Here is a 26,376-nt window from a genome sequence, read left to right on the forward strand (position 1 = left end):
ATTGATTAAGGTATTGACTGTTGTCCGCGTTAATTTGGATGATGTTTCAATAAAGACAGGAGAGGTCCTGCTCAGCTCATAAGCAGATTCGGAGGCCTGCTCACACACAATCATCAGCATGTGGCAAGCTTGGCACAGGTAGTGATGGGAAGAAAGAGAGGACTTAGTACTCCCTCAACCTTAGGAAGCCCCCCTCACCCCCGCCAGAGCTGGCTTTCTTAGTAGTTTCTTCTCCCCAAGAGATAACCCCCCACCCTGCTTTGTTGAGTATCTGTCTCTCTGTAGAGATCTTCAGCCTCATGAGGGTGGATGCATCTCAGTTTACTGTTCATTTTATCCCTGCACTAACCAGGGTATTTGCAGAGGGTAAGGATGGTAATTGAAGGTCTGTTGGATGCATAAATGTGGTGAATGGGGCTTTCTTTTTCCCAGAGAAAAGCAGCTATGTTCTTGTAGGTTCAATAAAAGCTACGAGGCTAGGAGAGTCAGAAAGGACTTCTCAGGTAGGATCAGTGGGTTCCGAACCACAGAGAGGGACACCTAGAGCCCAGTGAAGGCCCATATTGCCCCTCTCCTTCAGTCTTGGGGGCAGGAGGGGTAAGGAAGAGGGTGGCAGGCTGGCTGGGCAGGACGCAGCGGCAGTGGTGCCTCCAGTTGCCTGCTCAGTGCAGCCGCGTGTGTGGCAATAGAGAGGGAAGCCAAGGGAGAGCAGACGCCCCTCATATTAGAGAAGTCATCACACACTGTGGAGCCCCAAGCCTCTCCAGTCCTCAGCTGTCCTCAGAGACATGTCACTCGGAGGTCAGAAAGCCTTGAACACTCCATGACCTAAGTCTGAGAGCCAGGCCTCGTGGCTGCCTCTCACATCCCTCCTGCACCACTCCGGTAGATAACGGTTCTTTTAAAGCCACTCAGTGCTGTATTGACAGAAATTAAATTAGCTATCAGCGCAGGCAATCAGCGGCTATGGGGCCGTTAAAGGCAATAAAGACAATGCTCCCCAACCACAGTCAATTACACTGTGACACCAGCATGAGAGGGGACAGCTGCTTGTGATTGGAAGGGCTGGGTGGAGGCCTGGCACCAGCACAAAGGCACAAGTTGAGGGCTGCTGCTCCTGGCTGGCAGAGGCAGTGTGAGCTGCTCCAGAGACAAGGCCACCCTACATCAAGGACATGGGGGGAAGCCATGAGCACTGAATCAGGGGGCCTGCTGTGTACCTCAGACGGGAAGAGTGGCCGCTCTGACCTCAGGTCCCTCATCTCTGTGAGCATCATGAACGCTGGGTCCGCAAGATAAAAGGGAGCTTCCGTTGTGTGCAAAGCTTGGGGCAGACTCAGTAGAGTTTTGTTTCCTTTCTCAGTACTCAGGCAGAACCCAGGCAGAACCAGAACCAGTAAAGGCCCCCAGCCTCCTGGCGAGGGCCAACGTCCTTGTCCTTTACTGCTCCCTTTGGTCTTCCTTCTCTACAGGGGCTGGAGACGTATGTCACACTTCTTGTGGGTCCACAGAAGTCACAACAGGAAGGAGAAGGGCGAGAGGACAGATGAGGACGGACGAGAGAGCAGAAACCTTGATTTGCAGTGATGAGATACTAGGGCAGAGTCAACTTGAAAGGGGGAAAGGTTCGCTTTGCTTCATGGTTTGGTCTCTAGCCAGCCACAGAGGGAAAGAGCAGAAGGGGAGGGGAGGGGAGGAGAGGGAAAGCGAGGGGAGGAAGGGAAGCGGGTAAGAAGGCAGACAAGACAGAGAAGCAGGAAAATATATAGCTGCAAGTTCACTCCCTTCAACAAGGTCCTGGTTCTCTGAATTCATGCCTCCTCCCATAGACGAATGAATGAATGAATGAATGAATGAATGAATGAATGAGTGAATGAATGAATAGATCAATGGATGACATCAGAGGAGCATCACCAATTTCTTCCCAAAGGCCCTAGCTTTGAGCATTGCTTCACTGAGTACAGAGCCCTCAACACTCACACCTCTGGGGTCACGTCAGATCCAAACCATGTACAGCTACACACTTGGGAGTCCTTTCCTACATGTGTAACTGGACATAGAGGGGGAGTCTCCTGAACCCCATGTACTTCCTCTATAAAACAGTTTATGATGATTATTAAAGCTATTATGCAATTGCTATACAGTCAGTCCTCCCTTAATGCTCGTTTTGAAAACAATGCACCCTGACATCACAGATGTGATGGTTGAGGCTCAACTCAAGGTTCCAGTCCTCAGAAGCATACAGTAGAATTGGAAACTCTCCATCATCCCTCAGGATGGAGCTGAGCACAACAGGTCCCTCAGGCAGCCCCTGTCTGCTTAATCTGGGAATGGGGAATGAGTCATGTCCGCCTCTAACTCCAGGACCCATTCTACACAGCCTCTCTCCCATCTCATCATAGCTCCCAACCACACTGCTCCCAAGGCCAACTTCCCCAGCGGGCTCCAGGTCTGCATCCTGGCCAAACATCAACTGTACGGCAGTGTCTGCTTCGCCCTTAGTTCCTTCAGCATGGAGGGTGTGTAAAGCCGTGCTATCATTTTTTAAAACTCTCATCTTTTATTTGGAAAAATTAAAGCAAATTCACGTAGCATGCAATTAGCCACTTTAAAGTGTAAAACTCGATGGCGGTTCATGCGGTCCCTTGCTGTGCAACCATTTACTCGAGTTGAGTGTCAAAACACAAACACGTGCATCTTCCAAATGGGCCTGATCTCTTCAGCAGGCATCGCTGATGAGGTGTGTGTGTGTGTGTGTGTGTGTGTGTGTGTGTGTGTGTGTGTGTAAAAGAGAGAGGGGGGAGGGGATGGGATGGAGGGAGCACCAGGAAAGATGAAAAGGGAGAAAGAAAGGAATATGTTTTTAAACAAGGAATATGTTTCAAGAAGGGAGAAGGTAGCATCGGGAAGGCTTCTCCAAGGAGGCACCATACTATGCTTGCAGGTGAGTCAGACTAGACCCTATATGGACAGGGTATGGGGCTAAGGAAATGGGGAGAAGATTCTAGAAGCCTGAACACTGAGCTTGCTTGCAGAAAGACTTTTTACGTTTTCTTTATTAACTTCTATTTACTATTTGCTTTCTTTCTTCCTTCCTTCCTTCCTTTCTTTCTTTCTTTCTTTCTTTCTTTCTTTCTTTCTTTCTTTCTTTCTTTCTTTCTTTCTTTCTTTATCAGTACTGGGCATCTCATGTCTTGGGACATGTGCAGAAGTTAGAGGATGGCCTGTGGGAATTGCTTTGCTTCTCCCAATATGTGGTTGCCTGGGATTGAACTCAAGTCAGCAAGCTTGGCAGCAAGACTTTACCTGCTGAGCCATTTGTCAGTCCAGTTGTTCATTTGGTTTTCTCTATACCAATTGTCTTAGTCAGAGTTTCTATTCCTGCAAAAACATCATGACCAAGGAACAAGTTGGGGAGAAGGAAGTCAGGACTGGAACTCAAGCAGGTCAGGAAGCAGGAGCTGATGCAGAGGCCATAGAGGGATGTTACTTACTGGCTTGCTTCCCCTGGCTTGCTCAGCTTGCTCTCTTATAGAACTCAAGACTACCAGCCCAGGGATGGCACCACCCATCATGGGCGGGGCCCTCCCACTTTGATCACTAATTGAGAAAATGTCTCACAGCTGGATCTTATAGAGGCATTTCTTCAACTGAAGTTACTTTCTCTGTGATAACTCCAGCCTGTGTCAAGTTGACACAAAACCAGCCAGTACACCGATGGAAATGCCTTGTTCTGACTTAATTTGTGGGTTAGGAGGGGGGAGGGTATTTAGTCTTAGAGGGGTCCTTTCCCACCTTGGGATACTTGGTACAAGCTGCAGCAGTCATCTTCCCATAGTTGGAGGGACTAGGACAAACAGTTGCAACAGCATCCTTGGCTAGGCTGCCAGCTTCAGTGGCTCATGCTGTCCAGAAGCAACACTGTAGCCATTCATTTCAGGACAGAGGTTTCCAGAGATCTATAAAGGCCTGCTTGTTTGAAACAATTAAGTGTTAAAATCACTGTGACTTGCCGGGCAGAGGTTCTTTCAGTATAACGCTGGAAACTAAGATAATCAGTGTTGGTTCACCACGCACCAAGCATTCTGAACTGATGCTAAGATGTTGGAAACAGGGGGTGTGGTACCCGGGACACTCTGCTTTCTTCACATCTTTTCTTTAGACTTAGATCTGTCTTGAGGAAGCAATGATATAAAATACTGTCTTTGGGAGGCAGCAAGGCTATTGTACTCGGGAATTCCCAGCAGCCGTGGCTCCCCAGACAAGTAAACCAGCATCCTGGTGTAGATGGAGACATGAAGTCTAGACCCCAACCTTACTAAGAACCTATTGGCAGTAGACAGTTGCTAGGAGAAGCAGCATCATTCTTTACTGAGGGTGTGGCTCTGCTGGGTTTCTCATGCTTCAATAGATGGCTCCACATTCAGGCCCATATGAGCTAGTCTTAGTGGAATATTTTAAAAGAGAGATATGATATGTTGGGAGGGGAAGTTGTTGATAAGTGACATGAGATTGTTGGAAGAGATTGTGCAGGGTTATATTTCGCTGAACACATTATGAAATTCTCAAAAATAAGGAAAAAAAAAAACTTTTTCTGAAGTCCAAAAAAGGGCAAAGGGTACAGAGACTTCTTTTTCCAATTCCATTTTCTGCGTGCGGCAGCCTTGCTCTCTGGTGTGTGGCTTCTGTTCTGTTCGGGTCCTGATTTGGTATGAGTGACCTTCGAGCACGCCTGTGCAGGTGTGGACACGCCAGCATCTGTGTGTAGGAATATGTGTTCACAATGGGTAGAGGTTGACCATCGCCGTCTTAGCTCAGAGTCCTTCTCCCCATTTTCCTGATTTCCGCAACCTTCATTCTAGATGAAGAGTATGATTTTTATCTTTCCCCGTCTAGGTGCCCTTTTAGGTGTCACATTTATTTCTGCCCCATCTTGTCCATCCTTGACATCACCCGAGCCCTCAATGATCGAAAGAGAAAATTAAAAATAAGTAAAGAAGAAGAAGAAGAAGAAGAAGAAGAAGAAGAAGAAGAAGAAGAAGAAGAAGAAGAAGAAGAAGAAGAAGAAGAAAAAAACACAGCCTCCCCTGGCAACCGAAATACGTCTAAGTGTAACATAATTACCGGCGCTCTGCCCTCTTTCCTCCCTGCTGCGGCAATTCCACCAGCCCCACAACATACACTTACGCCCTCAGCTTCTCAGGGCGCTGCACGTAGATGGGGAGATTTGATTAAAATTACAGTACTTTAGGTTCAACTTCACCTATTAAGAAAAAAAAAAAAAAGGAAGATTGGGTGCTGGACTTCTTTCTCCTTTGCAGAGAAGTAACTAGGCCAGGGTAATTATGGGACCCCGCAGTGCACCCTCAATGGCTCCCCGGTGATATTTTCTCCACTGCCTGTCTCTGTGGAGATGCAGGTGTCCACATGAATGACAACTGTGCCAGCAGAGGTACAGTCTCCCCTCTGTCTCTCCCCTCCCCCCACCCACACTCCATCTCTGGCCTTCTTTGTTTTTTGTTTATCAACCTATTCACCACCACCACCACCTCAGCCCCCACCTCCCTGCCTCACCCCCACCTCCACCTCATCTTTTACTGAGAAAGAGAATCAAAGATCAGACAACCTCCAGTTGCTTGGCACCCTGCAAGGAGATGGAGGCCAAGTGACTCAGCCAGGGTCACACGGCATCTGGTGACAGAGCCTAAATTCAAGCACTCACATGTCTATAGCACTTGTGCTCAGTCATCTACCACCATTGTGGTTAAATATGCCATGACCCACCATATTGAAATACTTTGATTCATCTCCTACACAAACCAGGTAGGCTCCGTCCCTGATTAATCCAAGGAGAGGTGCCATATTACTTTCATTGCAGTGATGTAAGAGCTGGGGTGCAGGAAGGTCCAGTGGACGTCATGAAGTTGCCAGCTAGTAGGTGTCAAAGTCAGCGTCAGACAGAGTTTGCATATACCCTTATTCTCATGCAATGGCGAGTACAGTTCACTGGTGACACACTGTGTCTATGTCCCTCTCTCCAGGAGTGGGACTGGTAGCTGGCCTCCTGTTGGGTGGCACATGGATGGCTCATGGAGTAGTGTTCACTGCTTTCCATGAATTTACATGCTGGGGGCTAACATCCTTCATAAAGTCCTTACTGCCACTCGGGGTCATTTGGAAAACAGGTGTCCAAGGAGATGGCTCAGAGGTACAGGCCCTTGCCAAACAAGAAGGCTGACCCGAGTTCAGTCTCTTTAACCAATCTATACAATGTCCCGCTGTGGCAGCATGTGTCTGAAATCTTAGTACTCCTACAGTGAGACGGGAGGCAGATACTGAAGAGTTGTAGAATAACAAGAGAGACTACCACGTTTCAAACATGGTAGATGCAGAAAATCAATTCCCCAAAAGTTATCCTCTAACATCCAGATGTGTGCTGTAATGTACACACGGATGCAAGCGTGCATGCATATGCACACACACATGCATATACACATACACACATGCATCCTCACACACATACACACATTCATACTCACATACATGCATACGCACACACATGCATATACACATACACACATGTATACTCACACACACACACACACACACACACACACACACAAACACACACACATTAAAAAACAAAGCAAAACAACACCTGTCTTCACATTCCAAGCCATTTTCCCTGTATTTCACTCCCTATGACTAGACTGTACTTTCCCTCTGGAATTAAAGTTTTTATCACTTATATTCCTATCCTGATGTCATTTTCCTCAATAGCAGCTTACCTTAGCTTGTGTTTGTTTTTATAATTAAAAAAAAATGAATTCTTTTAATGACACATGTTCTGATCATATTTACCACCCAACTCCTTCTGGGTCGACCCCACTTTCTTATCCACCTGACACTGGATTCTTCTCTTCATTTCTTCAAACCCATGATTCTAATTTGTTTGTCCAACGACTGTTAGAAATGGGACCTGATCTACATGGTGAGTTTCAGGCCAGTCAGGGCTGCATAGTGAGACCCCTGACTCAGCAAAACAGGAACAGAAACAAACAACAACAAAAACAAAGCCAAAAAGCTAAAAACTTTGAAACTCAGAAATTCTGTTGTCTTGTGGTGGCTATGATGGCTCAGAGGTTATGAGTTTGTGCTGTTCCTGCAGAGGATCTGAGTTTGGTCCCCTGTGTGTAACTCCAGCCCCAGGGAATGGGAAGCCCTGTTCTGGTCTCCACTACTGCTACAACACATGCAGATACTCACACCCATGCACACACATAATTAAAAATAAACTAAATCTTTAAAAAATTCTGTCCTCTTTATACGTGCCCACCAGAATCGATTGTGACTTACAGAACACAGTTGGCTCTAATTTAATTTTTCCCCCAAGTCAGCAAACAATATACTCCCAGTTCTTATTAGGCAGCAGTTCCTTCTCAGCCTCTCATTTTTTTTATTCACCTAATAAATACTTATTAACTGTCACTGTGTCTGTAATGGTTTGTATATGCTTGGCCCAGGGAGTGGAACTATTAGAAGGTGTGGCCTTGTTAGAGTGGGTGTGTCACTGTAGGAGTGGCCTTAAGACCCTCATCCTAGCTTCCTGGAAATCAGTCTTCTGCTAGCAGCCTTCAGATGAAGATGGAGAACTCTCTGCTCTGCCTGCACCATGACTGCCTGGATGCTTCCATGCTCTTGCCTTGGTGATAATGGACTGAATCTCTGAACCTTAAAGCCAGCCCCAATTAAATGTTGTTCTTAAAAGACTTGCCTTAGTCATGGTGTCTGTTCACAGCAGTAAAACCCTAACTAAGACAATGTCTCAGGTACCTGCTTGATTGTAAGGATGGACCCAGACTTGTCCTTCAGTGTCCTTATCATCCTACAGACTCCCTTCATCATCACACTGACTGGTAAATCAAGTCTCTACTCTAGCCACAAGGTGTCAACTAATGGTTTCAGGATGTGCTTTCACATATGACTTAGCAAGTAACATTTGTGAGACCTTCTATAGTCAGCCCTCCATATCCAGGGATAGGGTTTTCCTAGGCAGGTTTCCCTAAAGGAGCAGAGACAATAAAATGTACATATTATAAAATGTATAAACATTATAAAAGGTCATTTATTAGATTGGCCTGCATGAAAGGGGCTGAGTAGTCCAACAGTGGCCATCTGTACACTGGAGAGGATGAAGCCCAGAGGATACTCAGTCCATGAAGCTAGATGGCTCAGCAGTCCCACTGTGGCCCTGGGACCTTGACAACCACTGGAGAGTTGCTGGCATTGGCTTCGCACTGGAAAGCTGGAGTTGGTGTCAGTGGAGATGACTCTGGAGGACAATGACAGACACAGTTGCTGAAGAAGTATCGGTGGATGTATGCATGCTTGTTGCTTTCTCCTGGGCCTCTGTGTATCTGGGATACCCTCAGAAGGTACCACCCTTTTGGAAGATGGGCCTTTCCATCAGTTACTGCTCTCTGGAAAGCCCATACAGACATGCTCAGTGGTGTCTCCTAAGTGACTCCAGATCCCATCAAATGCACAAGAACAACCACGGCCCCTCCAGCACCTGCACACTCAATCGGCTGTTGATTAAAAGCCGTGGGCTTGTTTTGATTGCATCTGGGGACTGGAGAGATGGGTCAGCTATGAAAAGTGCTTGCTGCTCTTCCATAGACCTTATTTTTGTTCCCAGCACCTATGTGGAATGGCTCTCAACCATCTTAGCTCCAACTCCAACCCTGGCACCCTCTTCTGGCCCTCATGAGTACCTGTAGACAGGTGACAGACAGACAGAGCACAACACCCCCCCCCCCCCACACACACACACAAACCAGGGTGGAGGGGAGAAAGAGAGAGGGAGAGATAATTAAAAAAATTTTTCTAAAGAATTACATCCATACTGATCACGTACAGACTCTTGGGTTATTATTTCCTGAATAATACAATGTAAGACAACTGATTTACACATAGCTCACACTAAAATGAGGCTCTATAAGTACCACAGGGATGATTTCAAAGTGTAGAGAGTGAGCATAGGTTGCATACGTGTCCAAATCATCTTGAACAGTAGACTCCAGCATCTGAGCTCTACCACATTCAGATGCCACGGGATGGTCACACTTAGTAAAAGCATCCCTGTATATTCTAGGTAATTCTGGGCAGATCTGGCAGGGATGGATTCTTTTTCTATGAGGTTCTCCAAACTCTTTCTGGGGAGATATGAATAAATGTGATTTTACCTCAAGGCACCAACAGCAGAGCATAGGAAGCAATCTCCTGTAAGTCTAGTATGGTGACCCAGTGAGTTTCTTATGGTTATAAACAGGAGCATGGGTGACTCAAAGATAACGGCCATCACTGAGAAGCCCATTCCAGCATGGAGGATGGCTCAGGAAAGCTGTCTCCCTGGAGCTCTCAGGGAGTCTCTTGCAGCTAAGCAGGTGGGAGCATATTTACTCCTTGGCAACTGTTCACTGCTTCTGTAAGATTGGAAGGGAACTTGTATACCCTGTAAGTTTCAACTTCAGAGACTTGGGATGTTGTGCTTAGTCTTTGAGATTTCTAAGCTTCAGTTATTTCCTGAGTCATACGAGCTTCCCTTGAGGATGGGGGCATTTCAATTCAGAGAAAATAGCTACACAACACTCAGCCTGGGCTAGTTTAGGGAGGAATCATGTGGAGAGAGCAGAACTGTTTTGGGGATCTTGGATAGGGGTCATCTAGGGATACTGCCAAGTTCCTGGGAGGGTGGATAAAGAATTGGTCTTCCTGGAAAGAAGACCTGCCTAGAGGAAGTAAAGGCACCGGGAGAGAGAAGTGACAGTCAAAGACAGAAGAGTGGCTGACCCAGTGACAGTTGGAGATCCTGAGGCACCTACATGGAGAACAGAATAAGTTCTACCATAGTATGAAAGTGACTGAGTTCTGAGGCTGGGGATGAGAAAGCAGATTTGAAAAACAGGGGTTTCCTGTCCAAGAGTGAAAATGACAGAGACTGTGAGGGGCCCCAGAAGAGAGCTATGTCATGGACTCTGAGGACCACTGAAAGAAAGTGAAGTCATTCATTAGAGATTGATGCATGAACAGAAGCAGGGGGTGGGGGGGGGGGAGAGGTAGAAAGGGAAACTGGGGGAAGGAACCTCAGAAGCAGATGTGTGTGTGTGTGTGTCCCTGTGTGTCCGTGTCCGTGTGTGTGTGTGTGTGTGTGTGTGTGTGTGTGTTTGGGTTTGGGGATACTCTGGTCTGACTTTACTGGCTTCAGAGGCCTCTCCCCCTTCTGCACTTCTTGTCCTTGGTAAGTCTTGCCTGGGCTATCCTCTCTTGGGTAGACTTTTCTCCTTCAGGGACCACCCTCTGGAGGAAGAGTAGGAGGTAACAACCCTAGGAGCAGGGGGCCTCCCTTCTTAAATGATCTAGTCCCTGTATTCCAGATTGGTCCAACTTCCCCTGACTTGTCTTCAGTATTGCCATGGGGGGGGGGGGGCTCCACTGTGGGCCTGATGACCCGTGAGGTCCCTCTTTGACATCCCATGGTGCTTTTCCCAATTCCTTGGTAGCACCTACCCAAGTGCATTGAGAATTTCAGATCTTGTCTGAAGCTTGGCTGAGTCAGATCCTGCCAGGCAGCGTCCCTGTCTGTGTTTGAACACTCTTAATTAAGTCCTGACCTCTCATTTCTGTTGCTGTTTCAGTTCAAGTTCCAAAAGGACAGGAGAACTCTCAGATGAAGGCTAGAGATGGGAAGCTAGATGTGGCTTAGCGGCTCTGAACTCCATGTTCCTTGCTCAGGGCATCAGAGAATATCCACTGGGGTCACTGATGGCTACCCCAACACATCCTTTAGCTGCCAAAGAGCAGTTTTTACTACTGGACCTTGACTTACAACCTCTTTAGGCTAGTTCTCCAAATTCCATCTGGAGCCGAGACAGCTGAGCCATTGCAAGCCAAGAATCACCATCTCAAAATGATCCCGGCCAGGGCATTCCACCTGTCCTGCTGTTCTTTCTGCTGCCATTGTAAAAACACCGAGGCACCTTGTGAGAGAAAGGGTTTATTTGGCTTTCCTGTCCTGACCAGAGTCCATCACTAAAGGAAATCAGGGCAGGAACTCAAGGCAGAAGCCTGGAAGCAGGAACTGAGGCAGAGTCCCCAGAGGAGCACTGTTTACTGGCTTGCTCCCCAGGGCTTATTCAACCTGCTCTCTATGCAGCCCAGAACCTCCTGCCCAAGGGTGGTACTGTCCACAGTGGACTGGGTTTTTTTTATTTCTTCACAGAAATCATTAATCAAGAAAATGCGCCATGGACTTGCCTCCAGGCCAATCTGGTGGCGATACCCACCCTGGGCTTGTCCTCTCAGCGGAGGCTCCCTTGTCCCAGCAGACTCTAGGTTTGTGTTGAGTTGACAAAATCTTGTATCTTGCCACCTCTCTGGATCTCCTTACTCTTTCTAATCCCTGTGATTATTTTCCTTTCCGTCCTATGTTCACATCCCTGTGCTTTTAGCCACTTATTTTGGACAAAATGAGCGAAGCCGGAGAACAAAATTGGAATGGGCTCTTTCTTTGCAGTCCTCTAGAATTAATGGGGATGGAAAAAAATATAAAGGGCTGGATTTGATTCTGGTTGGGAAATCATTTTCATTGCCACGCTTATTTTAGCAAAACATTTGTCCCATCCCTATTTATACAACGGGATTTGGAACAAGCCCTTCCTGCCTGCATCCTCATGACTGTCAGTGAGACGTCTGAAGAAAACCACTGAGCTCTGTAGCCCTTCCCTGGCACACAAATTGATCCTGAGTGCTTCAGCCTCCACCCTGGGTGAGGCTGCTGGATGGGGGCAGGGAGAGTTTAGAGGGACAGTATCAGAAAGCGATAGCACCATGTGGGGCATGTTGGAAATTGAGTCTCTGTCTCTCCAATGCAGCAAAGTTACTGCTGTCCACATTTTCTAAATTATCGAAATCACGAGTCATCCCAGCCACCAATCTACCAGGTTTGGCAGGTTTATATCAGCACAGTGACAATAATAACTGGAATGACACTATCACCATGTGCCAGGCTGGGTGTTAAGGGATGTGGGTCAGAAACTTAATCAGGGTTTGTATTCCTGCACAAAACATCATGACCAAGAAGCAAGTTGGGGAGGAAAGGGTTTATTCAGCGTACACTTCCCACAATGCTGTTCATCACCAAGGAAGTCAGGACTGGAACTCACACAGGGCAGGAACTTGGAGGCAGGAGCTGATGCAGAGGCCATGGAGGGGTGCTGCTTACAGGTTTGCTTCCCCTTGTTTGCTCAGCTGGCTTTCTTACAGAACTCTGGACCACCAGCCCAGGGATGGGTCCACCCACAATGGGCTGGGTCCTCCCCACTTCATCACTAACTGAGAATATATACCTTATAGCTAGATCTCATGGATGCATTTCCTCAAGGTAGGCTCCTTTCTCTGTGATAATCAGCCAGTACATCCAACCCTCAGCCTTTGAGAAAGCAGCCCAGCTTACAGATAAGAGGTCATGATGCCCAACTTGGTTCTTTCTATCAGGTCTCAAGGACATCTTGAAGGTCACAGGGTGTAGCTTGGAGATTTCACTATCATACACTGTTCTGTTGACTCCCAGGTCCCTATGGTTGAACCAAAGGCTAAAGATGCCTGTGTGTGCTTGTGTGTGTGTGTATCTGTATGTATGAATGTGTATGTCTGCATGTGGGTTTGGACAGGTGTATGCACATGCATGTGTGTATGCATGCATGTATCTATGCATGTGTGTGCTCACGGGAATGCACATGAGTGCACATGCGAAGGCCAGAGGTGGATGTGAGGTGTCTTCCTTGATGGATTACTCTTCATCTTCTTCTTTGAGACAGTTGCCTCTCACAGATCTTATTGCTCATAGACCCTACGAGGCTGGTTGGCCCATGATCTACAGAGCTTCACTTTTCTCTACTTCGTCAGTGCTAAGATCACACACAGATGTGGCCCTTCGGACCTCGAGAGAGCTGGGACTCCACACTCAGACCCTTCTGCTTGTGTGGCAAGACCTTTACTGACTATACCATCTCCTCAGTGTTACTCTCTTGTGGTTTGGGGGACAGGGTCTCATGTGGTGGCCCAGACCGGCCAGGAATTTATAATCCCCAGCTTCTAGAATACAGTTATTACAAGCCTTTGCCATCAGCTTCAATAACAACCTTCACCAGCCCACACCATGGGAGTTTATTAGACGCTCACCTGTCAGGCTGATTAAGTATGATTGGCAGGGGGCCTCTCTGCTTGGTGAGGAGGGCTCCAGGCTCCTCTCATCAGATTCTCTGTTCTCTATCACCCAGCGGGTGGGTGAGAGGAGACAGTGAAGAAGAATCACTGGCCTCTTAATTGCCACATACCTGTCTTAGTTAGCACCTCATCCAGGTGCAAAGGAGTCTGGGAAGTGTAGTTTTGGACTGGACAGCGTGGACTCAGTCCCCAACTTAGGAGAAAGAGCTTTCTTTTCTCAGTAGACAGGTCCCAGACTTCCTGTTTTTATTACCCTCTGCCACAGATGAATAAGACTTTGACCCAAGCTTCTGTCTTGAAAAGACTAAAAAAAGTAGCTCACGTTGTGAGCGGTTCTAAACCGTGGAAACAGCCCACTTCCGTCAGGAACTGCAGGAGATTCCAGCGCACCTCCCTCCAAGCCAGCTGATGTCGGCCATTCACTGGTCTGCAGCCTGTGTCCTGGAAACTCCATCACACTGCACATTTCTCTGTGCATCTTGGGTTATGTAACCTTGTGTTCATTTTGAAGAATCTGCACAAGGATAAAAATCTGCGCTGCCTCTGTACTTCGTAGAGTCCAAATATCTGAAGACAGGGAACAATACGTTGGTGGGACGGCTGTCACTTGAGACAGAGCACAGACTCATCTTATTTTGCACAGAGAGAGAAGAGATAGAAAGAATGCATCAGTCTTTCAGGGGTGGACACCCAAGTATGTCTGCTTGGGGCAAGTGACGAGAAAGAGTCACCCCGTTCAAAAGAGGATTTCTCTTCTCTCTTAACCTCTAGGCTCATAGCTGCTAATAACATCTCAGAGGATAAAAGCATAGGCCAGTTTAGAAAATTCCCAAATGTGTATGTGCCAGAGAGAAGAACGCATTGATGTTACTGTCTCTTAGCATTGCCCAGTCCCAAAGCTGAATGTAAATTCAGAGATCTTCCTAACCATGGCTCTTATGGGACAGAGGGGACAGTGGAGCCAAGAGAGTGGCATCTCTCAGACTTGCTATTTCCTACTAATATGCCACATGGGCTCTTCTAGAGTCAGTATGGGACCATACAGCACTCCTGCCTGAAACCTTCAGCTTGTCATTGCTTCCAAATGACAGGTGATAGCACACCACCTGTGCCACCTGTTCCTGTCCTTCCTGGCTGCTCTTCCTGACACTCTTACCTTCTAAGTGTCCCCTCTGTCCACATCCACCCACCATGCTGAGCAGCTCTGCCAGATGAGGAAGGCCCCTCTGTCTAGCTCTGCTCACCTTCGACCCGTCATTTTGAGACAGGTTGGAGGTCAACTCGTGCGGATAGGTACTCTCTTCTCCACAGTCATTCGAGGCTCCACAACGAAGCAGCACTCACCTCAAGGGGCCAGGAGGGTCTGTGCCGGTGCCCATGTAGTGACTCTGCCTTCTCAGTCTTCGAGGCTGACTTACATTCTTCTGGCAACCCGGGTCTTTTGCTCATCTGTAAGTACCAGGGAGGTATCGGGGTGTCTTACCAGTTTAACAACAGAAGCAGAAGTCCTTTCAGTAGACATTTAAAGCTACTTGTATAATGAACGTCTGGGTTTGGGGCCCACATGTTAGTTTAGGGTCCTCTTGAGATCCCGTTGCTTTCTCAGAGTAGAGAATGCCACCTATCATGTGACCTTTGCTGACCTGATTTAAAACAGCATCTCGTCACTATGTACCTTTGGTCTGTTTTCCTGACAGCATAGACTGCGCTTTCAGCCACTGAACCTTTATGGCTCCTACCTACTTGTCAGTTATCTTACTACTGGGGCAGAAGCATCCTGAAGGGGCAGGAGTTTCTGCTTTGCTGCCTATTAAATCACTGTGCCCAAGACTGCACCTCCATATAACAGGGGCCAAGAGCCATTTGTGAAATGAATGAATGACATTCAACCAAGGGGCCTTCTGACACAGCACCCTCCCCCAGATCAGATCTCCTGGGTTTTCAGAGAGGGAGAGGGAGAGGGAGAGGGAGAGGGAGAGGGAGAGGGAGAGGGACAGGGAGAGCGAGAGGGAGAGGGAGAGGGAGAGGGAGAGGGAGAGGGAGAGGGAGAGGGAAAGAGAGACAGAGAGAGATAGACAAAAAGAGAGAGAGACCAGAAAGGCAGAATTATAGTATTGCTCTGTAACACAGGTAACAAACAGAATTAAACAATTGAACCAACGCCTCCAATGATTCCTTAAAGTATAGTCAACACGGGTCCTTTGAAATCTCCCTTCAGGGGACGGATGCTGTGAAAAGAGAAAGGAATGGCCGATCTCTGTTTTATTTTTACAATCAACACACTAGTGACAGTGGGAACAATCAAGGAGTGTTGGCAGACCGCTTTTACTTCAGAGTTGGAGGAAGCAGAGGAATGAAGAATAATTGCATCCCAACCTTTTATCAGTCTGGGGAACTCATTTAATATGCAGAGGAAATACATTAGAATAATTTGTATAACTATCTAGTCCCGACTTCAAGTTTTCTAAAATGTAACTAGCTTTGAAAGAGTCTAACCCAACCGTGTGTTACAGATGCTGGCCGTAGTGAGTGACTGAGGGCAGCTCATTACAATTATATCAAGGAATGGGTATTTATATTAAGGTTATCACTGAGTTCTAATCTGCTACAAGAGGCCCCTCTCCGTGTGTGTGTGTGTGTGTGTGTGTTTAACCAGTCTTCCTTTAATGAAGTGAACTGATAATTCCCATTTGATTTCATTCTGGCTGTAGACAAATACACTAAAGCTTTAAGTATATAATTTTTAACCTCTTAGAAAGGTTGAATGATGTGTTATGAAACTATTACTGTGCATGGCTCAAATTCAATGCACCACGAAGGCGCTCCATTAATCCTAATTTAACATGCATCTGCTCACAATTTGGAAGAGGAAATTGGCTAAGAACTGAAGAAACGGTCCGTATTCATGCGCACACACAAAAGGCTCCTGGCTCATACAAGAGGCTGGAGTGACTGCTGAGTGCACAGAGCTCTCTAAGCACGAAGACCAGGGCAGGGACAACTTTCCTCTCTTCCCCACTAACTGTCCTTGGCCAGTACTCTACTGGACTGAGACAGTGCCCATTCTACTCTGCAAATCACACCTGCTTGCCCGGCAGTGGTGGCTGCCTTTAATCCCAGTACTTAGGAGGCAGAGGTAGGCAGATTTCTGAGTTCGAGGCCAGCCTGGTCTACAGAGTAAGTTCCAGGATAGCCAGGACTACACAGAGAAACCCTGTCTTGAAAAACAAAACAAAAAACCAAACCAAACCAACAAACAAAAAAAGAAAGAAAGAAAGAAAGAAAAGAAAAAAGAAAAGGAAAGGAAAGGAAAGGAAAGGAAAGGAAAGGAAAGAAAGGAAAGGAAAGGAAAGGGAAGGGAAGGGAAGGGAAGGGAAGGGAAGGGAAGGGAAGAGAAGAGAAGAGAAGAGAAGAGAAGAGAAGAGAAGAGAAGAGAAAAGAAAAGAAAAGAAAAGAAAAGAAAAGAAAAGAAAAGAAAAGAAAAGAAAATCACACCTGCTTAAAGCCATCAGAACTAAATTCAAGGTCAAATGTGAGCCAGCAGAGCCAGGAAGGAGGTGAGGGAGCCACTTTCCCCGGGGCCAAAACAAAACAAAAGAAGAGAAAAAAGAAAAGAAAAGCAACTGGAAAAATTTAGGGCCATCTGAGCTGTTAGTGCAAGCTAAGTTAAAGAATGCAGCTGGGTACAGGCAGTAGTTAGAGTTAGAAACAAGGTTGTTTCCACGCGGTGCGCTAAAGCGTAAGGGGGCGTGGCCAGACAGCGTGCCCTGTGCGAAGACAGAAGCTACAGTCAGGAGTCTGGGCTCTCCTCACCTTCTTCTGTCTGGGACCAGAGGCAAGAAGTCTAACTACAGTAGGTAATCTCTACTGTCAACGTGACGGTACTTAAAAGCACCTAGAAAGTTGATAAGGTACACCCAGGTGTGTCTCAGTCTATTTTCAAAGAGGAGGAACTGAGGAGGAAAACCCCACCCAGAGCGTGGGTGTCACTATCCTGTGTGCTGGGGGGTGCGGATGGACTAATGGTGTGGCGAGGAAACCCACTGGATTCTGACGTTACCTCTTCTTGGCTTGCTGACCACCACGAAGTCATTGTCCACTGAAGGCTGCCATCCCATGATGCTCTGCATCATAGCCTGCCCTGCAACGCAGAGTCAAGTGGCCCCGCTGAAACTGAGCTCAAATTATTGATTACTATGATAAGCCGCTTCTGCCATTTACGAGATCACACCAACAAGAAAACAAATGTACTGCTAGAGGCAGGCTTGCAGAGGTTAGACCATGCTGCTCAGAAGAAGAGAGCCGGCCATCTTGCCAGATAGAGGACTAGTCACAGGGAGCAGCTGTAGAGAGGAAACTGTTTTCTGGCTGAGAAATGCATTTTCTGCCTCCAATTCTGCAATCCCACTCCTCGGGTTGTTGTCCTGTAGCTAAGCCCCACAACACAAGTGGTCGCACAACCTCTCAAGCCAGTACCACCCGCCGGGAACTAAGTATTCAAGCACTTTTGACTGTGGAGATTTCGTATTTGAATCTGAGCCGTCAGGTGGGTGCACGGAGCCCCATGGGTGCAAGGGGTGGGGGTATAGAGGGGGTGACAGGCTGGGGAAGGTGTCTCTGGTGTCCCACTTGCTCAGTCCGTTCCCACAGCCCTCCCCAGCTCTGTGTTTTTCTTGAGCGGAAACCTGTTTCCCCGCGGCAGCCCACCCCCACCCCCCATGGCCTTTGCCATTCTGATGATAATAGGTTTGTATCTGCAGCTGAATCAGCCTGTGCCTGTCCAGCCATCTTTAGCTCAAATTAATCACAGCTTTTTAACTCAAAACAGTACAACTCTGATCCCAGACAATTAAGTCTGCGCTGTTTAGACAAAGAGACTAATATAACTCTGAAAAGCCTAACCTTTGGCCGCAGCGATGTCTGGAGATAATGAGCTCCGTTTCAGTGGGTTGGCTTTGTGGAGAGGTATGTTGTGGAAGGAGGCGTCTATTTGCAGATTCTGCATCGGCGGGAGATGTACACCAGGGCCCACAGGCTCTGGTCCTGCGCGTGCAAGTGTGAGCGAAGGAGGGTGGGGTCCTGGGAGCCTAGCTCAGGCTGGAGGGTTTGAAGATGTAGATCCTTTCCTCCCTTGCAAAATCCAGCTGACTCTGATGAAGGGATGAGCATACAGCGCTGCTCCACACAAGACCTTTTTCATCTTTATGGGCGTTTGTGTCAGTTACTTCCTGTTGCTGTGATAAAACACAGCTGACTGAAAAGCAGCTTCTAGAAGGAAGGGTTTATTTGGGCTTATGGTACCGGAGGGAGAAGATTCCATCATGATGATGACACAATGGCAACAGGTGGCAGGCACGGTGACAAAGCTCGGTGGCCGGCATGGTTGCGGGAGCAGGAAGCTGAGAGCCCACATCCTAACCATGAGCGCGAAGCAGAGGGTGTGAACTGGAAGTGTGTAAGGCTTTGAATCTCTCAGCCCACTCGCCTTCTCTGACAGACTTCTTCTGACAAAGACACACCACCTAAACTCCTCCAAACCATGCCACCAACCAACAACCAAGTTTTTAAATGCCCCCAAGATGATGGGGGACAGTTCTCACTCAAATCACCGCAAAGCTAAAGGATGACTGCATAGATTTTAGGATGGGCGTGATTGGCATGGTGGCCCTGACAGTGAAACTGGAGTCTCCTGCAGTTTTGATTGAGTTTGACTGTGCTCCCCACTCCCAGCCCCTTCCCCACCCTCAGTGTTTCAGGTTTTAGAAACCTGGTTCTCCATATAGAAATTTATTGGACCTTTAGAGATAGGGCTAGTGGTAAGCCCTCACTGGGACCCGATTTTTCTGTCTTGTTATTTGTTTTCTCTCATTATGCCATTGGCCATGCTGTAATGGATAATAAGAGGGGCCTAGACAAGCTCCTACATGTGGTTTATGGCTTTAGATTCTAAACCTCTAAGCAAGGTAAATCTCTTTCCAAATTACCTAGCCTTGGGTGTTCTATGGTAGTAGCAGAAACAAAGCACCATGTGGTGGGCTGGGCCTTGGTTTGATGATTGAGTTCTGTGGATGGCCACAGTGATGCCGTGGGAGCGAGAGTCACGTGGGTGTGCTTGTTCCCAAGGATGTCTGAGAGGCCACACCCTGAAAAATCATCAGCAAAGGGGCTTTAGCCAAAGCTACCGAGATCCAACAAGAAAGCTGAGCTTAGTCTTGCAAAATGCAGGCAGTTTCTCCTGAAGAAAGATGTCGGAAAGGAAGTCCAGGCAGGAAGGGACATTGCAGGCAAAGGTATGAGTCAGAAGGCCGGGTGGAAAATCACCAGCCTTGCCTCAGAGCTGGAACACAGAATCTGAGGCCTTCTGTGGGCAGGGATGACACACACAGGGCCACTACATGGAAAGCTGTCCTCTCTAAAGTGCCCGGAGAGCAACTTCCAGACCAGTGTGGAAACGTTAAAGGTGTGTGGGCAGAGCATTAGATCAGTACAGCTTCTGGAACATCCCGTTGGTATCTCACCAGGCAGCTTACTTAAAGTATTTGTCTGACCTCAGATTTCTTATCTGTGGGACAGAATGCTTGGTAAGATAACATGATCTCTCTCCAATTCTCCCACCAGCCTGGTCCGACGCCTGCCTCAGGCTCCTTTGTACCGGTCTTTTAAGTGAGTGCTGCCTTGCCATGCCTGGCTTTTATTCTTTAATGTGGGTTCTTGGGGTTGACCTACAATCCATAGGTTTGCACAGTAAGCACATTGGCCGCTCCGCTGCCAGCCAGCTGCCACCTTGCTTTCCAGAGGGCCTTTCTACGTGAATCAGTCCTGTCTTTCCATTCCATCTCTTCGAAACTTCGCTACCTGGAGGTCTTGCTGAGCTGCAGAGGTTGCCCTCCATTCCTCCCGAAGGCGTACAGCTCCCCAGTTCCTATGAAAACCCTCACATCTAAGCCACTTCCTGTGTGTGACTCTCATACTTAAGGCACTATGTTCTGCCCTGATCACAGGGCAGGCACTGGGTAACGTGGGTGTTCCCAGGCCTGCAGCTCACTTCAAACAAACCAGTCCCAAACTTGCAGGTCCTATTTGTCTTGCAGAAAGCAGGATAAAGGGTCCTGTTTGGGTCCCCTCTCTCAGTGCCCCTCTGACCTCCAGGGTTGGGCCCTGTGATGTGCATGCCTCTCCTCTTGGAACCTCAGAACATTCAAACAACCATTTGTGTGGCCAGGGACACAGTTCCATCAGTAGCATAGATGCTTTCCACACATGGAGCCCGCCCAACCCGGCAGGCATGGTAGCTCACGTACTTGCCATCCTAGCAATTGTGAGGTAGACCTAGCAACTGTGAAGTAGATGTGGGTACAAATAGGAGTTCAAGGTCATCCTTGGCTACCTGGAAAATGTGAGGCCAGCCTGGGCTACATGAGATCATATCAAACAACAACCACTATCATCCCCTGGCATGGGGGGGGGGGGGGAGGTGTGTGTGTGAGGCTGTCAGCAGCAATCCTTTCCTGATCAATTGCTCCTAAATATGGATAAGATAAATATGCAAAGCACAATTTTAAGGCACAGCAATATTCTTGAATGGAATGTACAGGTAGTCTCTCTGTCAGGCTAATGGGGCTAAAACCCAACTGTTTGTTAAAACCTGGGCCATATGGTAGGGGAATATGTGTTTTCCAGTTTGCACAGATAGGCCCTGGAGGTCAGCAGAGATGCCGGTCAGATCACCTTATATCTTTGAACCTCAACATCTTCATTTGTCCTGACTTGAGATGCTCCAGCCGTCTTCAGTCTCCGTTGCTGCCCCGTCTGTTCTTGGGCTTCCCCATCCATCCATCCATCCATCCATCCATCCATCCATCCATCCATCAGGAATACTCTCCCTCTTCTCTACATCTCCTCCTACTGACGGAGTGGGAGACACCATCCGAGGCTGCATTGTAAACTGTAAAGTGCTGTGCAGCCGAGGTCTGCTATTAGCTTCATTGTTGGGTATGAACTTGGCCCTGGCTGTAGGTGAGTAAGACTTTCAGGGCAGCAGTATATGATTTGGCAAATTATCTCTTCAGTGTGCTAAAGGGTCCGCCAGGAGTTTGCTCACTGCAGGATGAGGGAACAATACGGCCTCGCTGGATTCAATAACAGTTCTTTAATTATCATGATTACCTCACATTTGTACAAAGTCTTTAGTTTCAAGATCTCAAAGTACTTTATAAACATTAAACCTCTTGGTCCCCCAGGGGAGATACTAAATGGATGCGTGAGCTGGTAGGTTTTTCCTTTTCTTGGCTCAAAAGTGTTTTCCTTCTATCCAGGTGAGGATAAACGGAACTTCAGCCTCTACAGAGTGGCATTAGGCAGCGGAGGAGGAAAGCAAGCGTAGTCTGGGCCAAGGGGGAAGTATGGAGCACGGAAACACCTAGCAATTATCAGCTCCAGTGGAATGCCAAGCCGGAACCTAGGTCCCCTTCAGATGGTCTGACAGCAGTAATTTCCTCCCACTGTATAGATAAGGAGAGCAGACTGGAGCTCTGAGAGGGTGAACTGCATGTTCAAGGTCACACAGCAGAGGAGACATAAAGACAGGTAGCACTTACACACAGGAATCTTTGAGCTCCACAGTGTCACTCTTTGCCCTGTGTTCTAGTTGCCTTCTGTTGCAGTGACAGATATGTCCAAAGACAGATTTGGGGAGGAGAGGGCTAACTTGGCTTTCATGTCCAGCCTGGAGTCTGTCACTGAGGAGAGTCATGGCAGGAACTCCAACAAAAACCTGAAACAGAAAACATAGAAGGGTGCTGCTTACAGGCTTGCTGGAAGGCTTGTGATTAGCTAACATTCGTATATGATTCAGGACCACCTTCTTAGGGAATGACTCTGCCCACTGTGGGCTTACTCCCACTCCTGTACCAGTTAACAATCAAATCAAGTGTCGACTAGCAATCAGGACAATCCCCTAAGGGCATACCAACAGGCCCTTCTGATCTGGGCCCTTCAATTGTGGTTTTCCTCTCAATGGCTCCAAGCTTGTCAGGTTGACAATTGAAGCCAATAGGACACCCTGTATTGAGCCGCCCTCCAGGTTATGGCTTGATTTGCCTAGGAATCCTGTGCAGAATTCCTGCATGGAACTTACTGCTTTTCTTTCACCATTGGCTTTGAGATTCAGTGATACTAAGTCTGAGGCAGTTGCCTTCCCAAGGAGAAGAAGCCCTTGGGCACCTACTGGTATGAACAAGTTACTCTTGTCCTAGGTAAATCTAAGCACTCTGACAAAGTAGCATGCACTGACAGACTTTCAAATAGCAGAAAATTGTCTTCCATGGTTCTGAAACAGAATCCCGTGAAAGCCAGGTGGGATTCTGGTGAGGGTCCACTTTCAAGTGGCTGACTGCCATCTTTTCATGGCACCTTTGCACTCTGACAAGGGAGTTCTCCAGGGTAGAGGGTTTTATGATCATGATGTCCTCACTGCCAAACGTCCACCTTCTAATGCCATCTCCATGGAAGTTAGAACTTCAGTATAACTTTTTTTTACAGGAATCTACTGCACCTTAGACTTGGCATGGCCATTTTATTCTGCACACAACTTCTGTCGTTTTGTCCCTTGGACAGGTACAGAGCCGGGCAGCTGCCATAGTGCTTATGCCAAGAAGATTCAGTCGGAAGGGTGACCCAAAGGATGAGGGCTGGCGTCATTTAGATGAATCTTTGTTCTTATAGATGATGCCCAAGGCTGTTGTTATAGGCACACAGTCTCTTCACATGGCCTGGACTTCCTCACAGCATGGCTGCCAAAGGAACCCAGGCTTCTTCCATGGCTCCTCTGGGATCTGCATGTGTGTGTTCTGCATGAGCCAAGCAGAAACTTTTTGTTTGTTTGTTGTTTTGGCTAAATTCTGATGCCACACATGGTTACATGTTTTCCATCCATTAGTTATAATGACCGCTAAGCCTATCCCAGAGTAGAATGGCTGGGTGTTGGCAGGACCAGACTCCCTCTGAGGATTCCAGGGGCAAAATCATGCCTTTTCTCTCCCAGCCTCTGGAGGTATTCTCTATCAATGTTATGAGTTCGGGGGGCAGAAAATATATGTACAAAATGCTTGAATTTGCAGAACCAAGTCTTATCCTTTGTCAATGAGGATTGTGAGTGAAGATCTGATGAATAAATAATGCTTACAGGGATGAATGAATGAATGAATGAATGAGTAGATGAATGGATGAAAGATAGATGAATGAATGGGAGGGTAGGAAGATGAATGGATGGATGGATGGATGGATGGATAGATGGATGTGTGGATGGATAGTTGGTTGGATGGATGTGTGTATGGATGAATGGATGGATGGGTGGATGGATGGATAAATGGATGGATAGATGGATGGATGGATGGATGGATGGATGGATGGATGGATGGATTGATGGATGGGTAGATGGAGTAATATAATCTCTCCACAGGCCCAAACCATGGTGTTAATACTTTGAACTCTATGTGGATTACTATTTATATTGGAATAAATGCACGTTGGTTGTGGTTTGTATTTTGGCAATGCTGTAGGGATTTTCCAACTTCCTGGAGTACCCCTAAGAGTAGGTGACCCCACGAGTATCTGTTAGTACCCTATACAGTTCATTTTCTCTCTGATCCTTGGATCAGTTTGCTAAGTGAGTGGGCCTCCTTCCAGAATAGTTCCCCGAGAAATGGATTGTGGCTGGTGCCTGTCATCCAAAGCATGTGGTCAACAAACAAGACCAGCCTTGGAAGGGACATCCACGAAGCAACACAGAAGGTTCCAGTGTGTGTGTGTGTGTGTGTTTGCATGCATGTGTGTGTGTTCACATAATTTGAATCTTCATAATGCCTTTGTAAGCATATCTTCTGCCATCTCAGCTTAAGTTAAAGAATTCCTTCGGCAAAGTGATTAACGGCAGGGGTAAGAATCATCGCCACAGCGAACACTGTTGTTCCCCCAGACACATCCTCAAATTGATGTTTTCGTCTCATTGTTTTTGTATTTGTTTTTTTTAACCTTATCTAAAGATTTTTTTTTAACGAGAATGATTTAACAAAAGGCGAACTCTAAAGCACTTTCTCACGGAACGTCGATGTGACACGGCAAGTGCCAACAAGAGGGCAAGATCTGTCTCGGGGAAGTCTTGAAACCTCTAAGTGGAATTTGCATAAAATAGTTCTGGTATTATCATCCCCCATTCTTCCCCTGACAGATATGTCAAGGCCTCGAAACCTAAAAGAACAATTATGTCATTGTACCTCTCAGAGGACTCGAGGGGTGTGCCTTTGGTGGGAAAAGTGCTATTAGGCCTTGAAAGCAGCTCAAAGGCGACCCAAGGGACTCTTTAGCTCGTCATTTTATAAAGAATGCCTTGGCTTTAAGTGTCTTAAAGTACGTTTATTCAAGGCGCACTTTGAGCTCTGAAAAAACAACCCCGCTAATAATTAATGGCTGTACATCTTTTTAACGTCTGCATTAGCTATAAATAAAGACTGTAGATGAAGTCACCGTTGATTAAGCTCATCGGTGACATGTGATGGTTCCCCATCTTCATCAGATGTAACAAATCGCTACCAAGCTTTTTTTTTTTCTTAACCATTTTTTTAAAAATTAATGGATGTTGCAGAACCCACCACCGCTGCCAATGATGGACCCCATCAGTTCATCTCAGTGTGCACGGGCCACCTTAGCTAACCGAGCATCAGAGCCGAACCTAAAGAAGCCCCCTTGCAGGTGCGTGTGGTGAGCTGGGCAGTAACCCCACTTTAATTTCTTCTGAAGCCTGCCTGCAAGGTGAGTCCCTGGATCCTTGGAAGGGCTTCACTGAAAAAAAAAAAAAGCAGTACTGACTCTACTTTATGTGACAACTTTGAGATTCAAGACAGAGGCTGTGAGGCACAAAATGTCCAAGTTCCATAGGATGGTGCAGTATCAAGATGAATAAGCTAAGAGACTTGAAATCAAAATTCTAACAGCTTATTAGGGGTCAGAGGAATTTAGATTCTGAACGACTGGGAAGTGAAATTCCCAGGTGTGGACAAGCAGGCCTTGTTTCTAAAAAGCAACAGAGCAGTCCAGGTCTTGTGAATGTTCCAGAGCCAAATGAAGCAACAATCCTTTCTCTCTTTTTTTCATGATTTCCTCCCTCCTTCTTCTCTCCCACCCCTCCCCCTTTCCTCCCTCACTCTTTCCCTCCCTTCTTACTTTCCTCCTCCCTCCCCCTCCCCCACCCCTTTTCTCCCTCCCTCTTTTCCTCCCTTCTCCCTCCCTTTTCCCTCCCCTCTCTCTCCCCCTCTCTCCCTCTTTCCTCCCTCCCTCTTTCCCTCCCTTTCTCCTTCCCTCCTCCCTCCGTCTCTCTTCCCTCCCTCTCCCTCTCTCCATTCTTTCCTTCACTCCTTTATCATTCCTGCCAGCCTGTTTTTCTCTTTATTAGATTGTATTGATCAGAATTGCCTCCATGATGGCCTTTTGGCATGTATATAACATAGCTCAGTCATATCCACCCTCCATCACCCTCTTATTCCCAGTTACCCCCTCCTTCCTCCTAATGTCTCTCTTTTCCCGTTGACCTGGTGGATTTAGTTAGGGTCACTTGCAGGAGTCTCCTATAGCTGGCCTTACAATTTCCACGTTATAACTGAGGCTAGCTTTGAACTCCTAATCCTCCTGCCTCCATTTCTTGAGTATTGGGACTGCAGGCAGCTGTGGCCACAACCAGATGACATTTGCTTTCATTCCTCTTCACAGGGACTGTGTGTGTGTGTGTGTGTGTGTGTGTGTGTGTGTGTGTGTGCTTGGAGCCCCCTGCGCTGACAGCTTTTTGTGTTGAGGAAAGGAAAGATGGGGGCCTGGAGGACCAGCGGGCAGAACACGGTTAATGCTGTTGTGCTGGAGTGATAGGAACAGTATGTATTTCAGCCCTTCCCAGCTCCTGCATGGTTGAAAGTCCCTCTGTTTTCTTGACCCTTGTTGGAGCCTTTAAAAGAGGAAAAGAACTGATTTTTAAGAATGCCTTTTGCATTAAGTTTACAAAAAGGCAATTTGGGGGAGCATAAAATGTTCCCCATTGGAGTC

The 26,376-nt window shown here is 47.2% G+C and overlaps 1 long non-coding RNA gene across 1 annotated transcript; it reads right to left on the reverse strand.

Annotated features, from left to right (window-relative positions):
- Positions 1 to 13,516: 13,516 nt before the first annotated feature.
- Positions 13,517 to 18,531, reverse strand: 1700121N20Rik (RIKEN cDNA 1700121N20 gene). The gene is made up of 4 exons (NR_036593.1): positions 18,190 to 18,531; positions 17,348 to 17,428; positions 14,532 to 14,736; positions 13,517 to 13,916 (listed from the first exon to the last, which is right to left on the reverse strand). It is a non-coding gene; the product is annotated as an RIKEN cDNA 1700121N20 gene (long non-coding RNA).
- Positions 18,532 to 26,376: the final 7,845 nt, after the last annotated feature.

This window comes from Mus musculus, chromosome 12, assembly GCF_000001635.26.
Source record: "Mus musculus strain C57BL/6J chromosome 12, GRCm38.p6 C57BL/6J".
Lineage (NCBI taxonomy): Eukaryota > Metazoa > Chordata > Mammalia > Rodentia > Muridae > Mus > Mus musculus.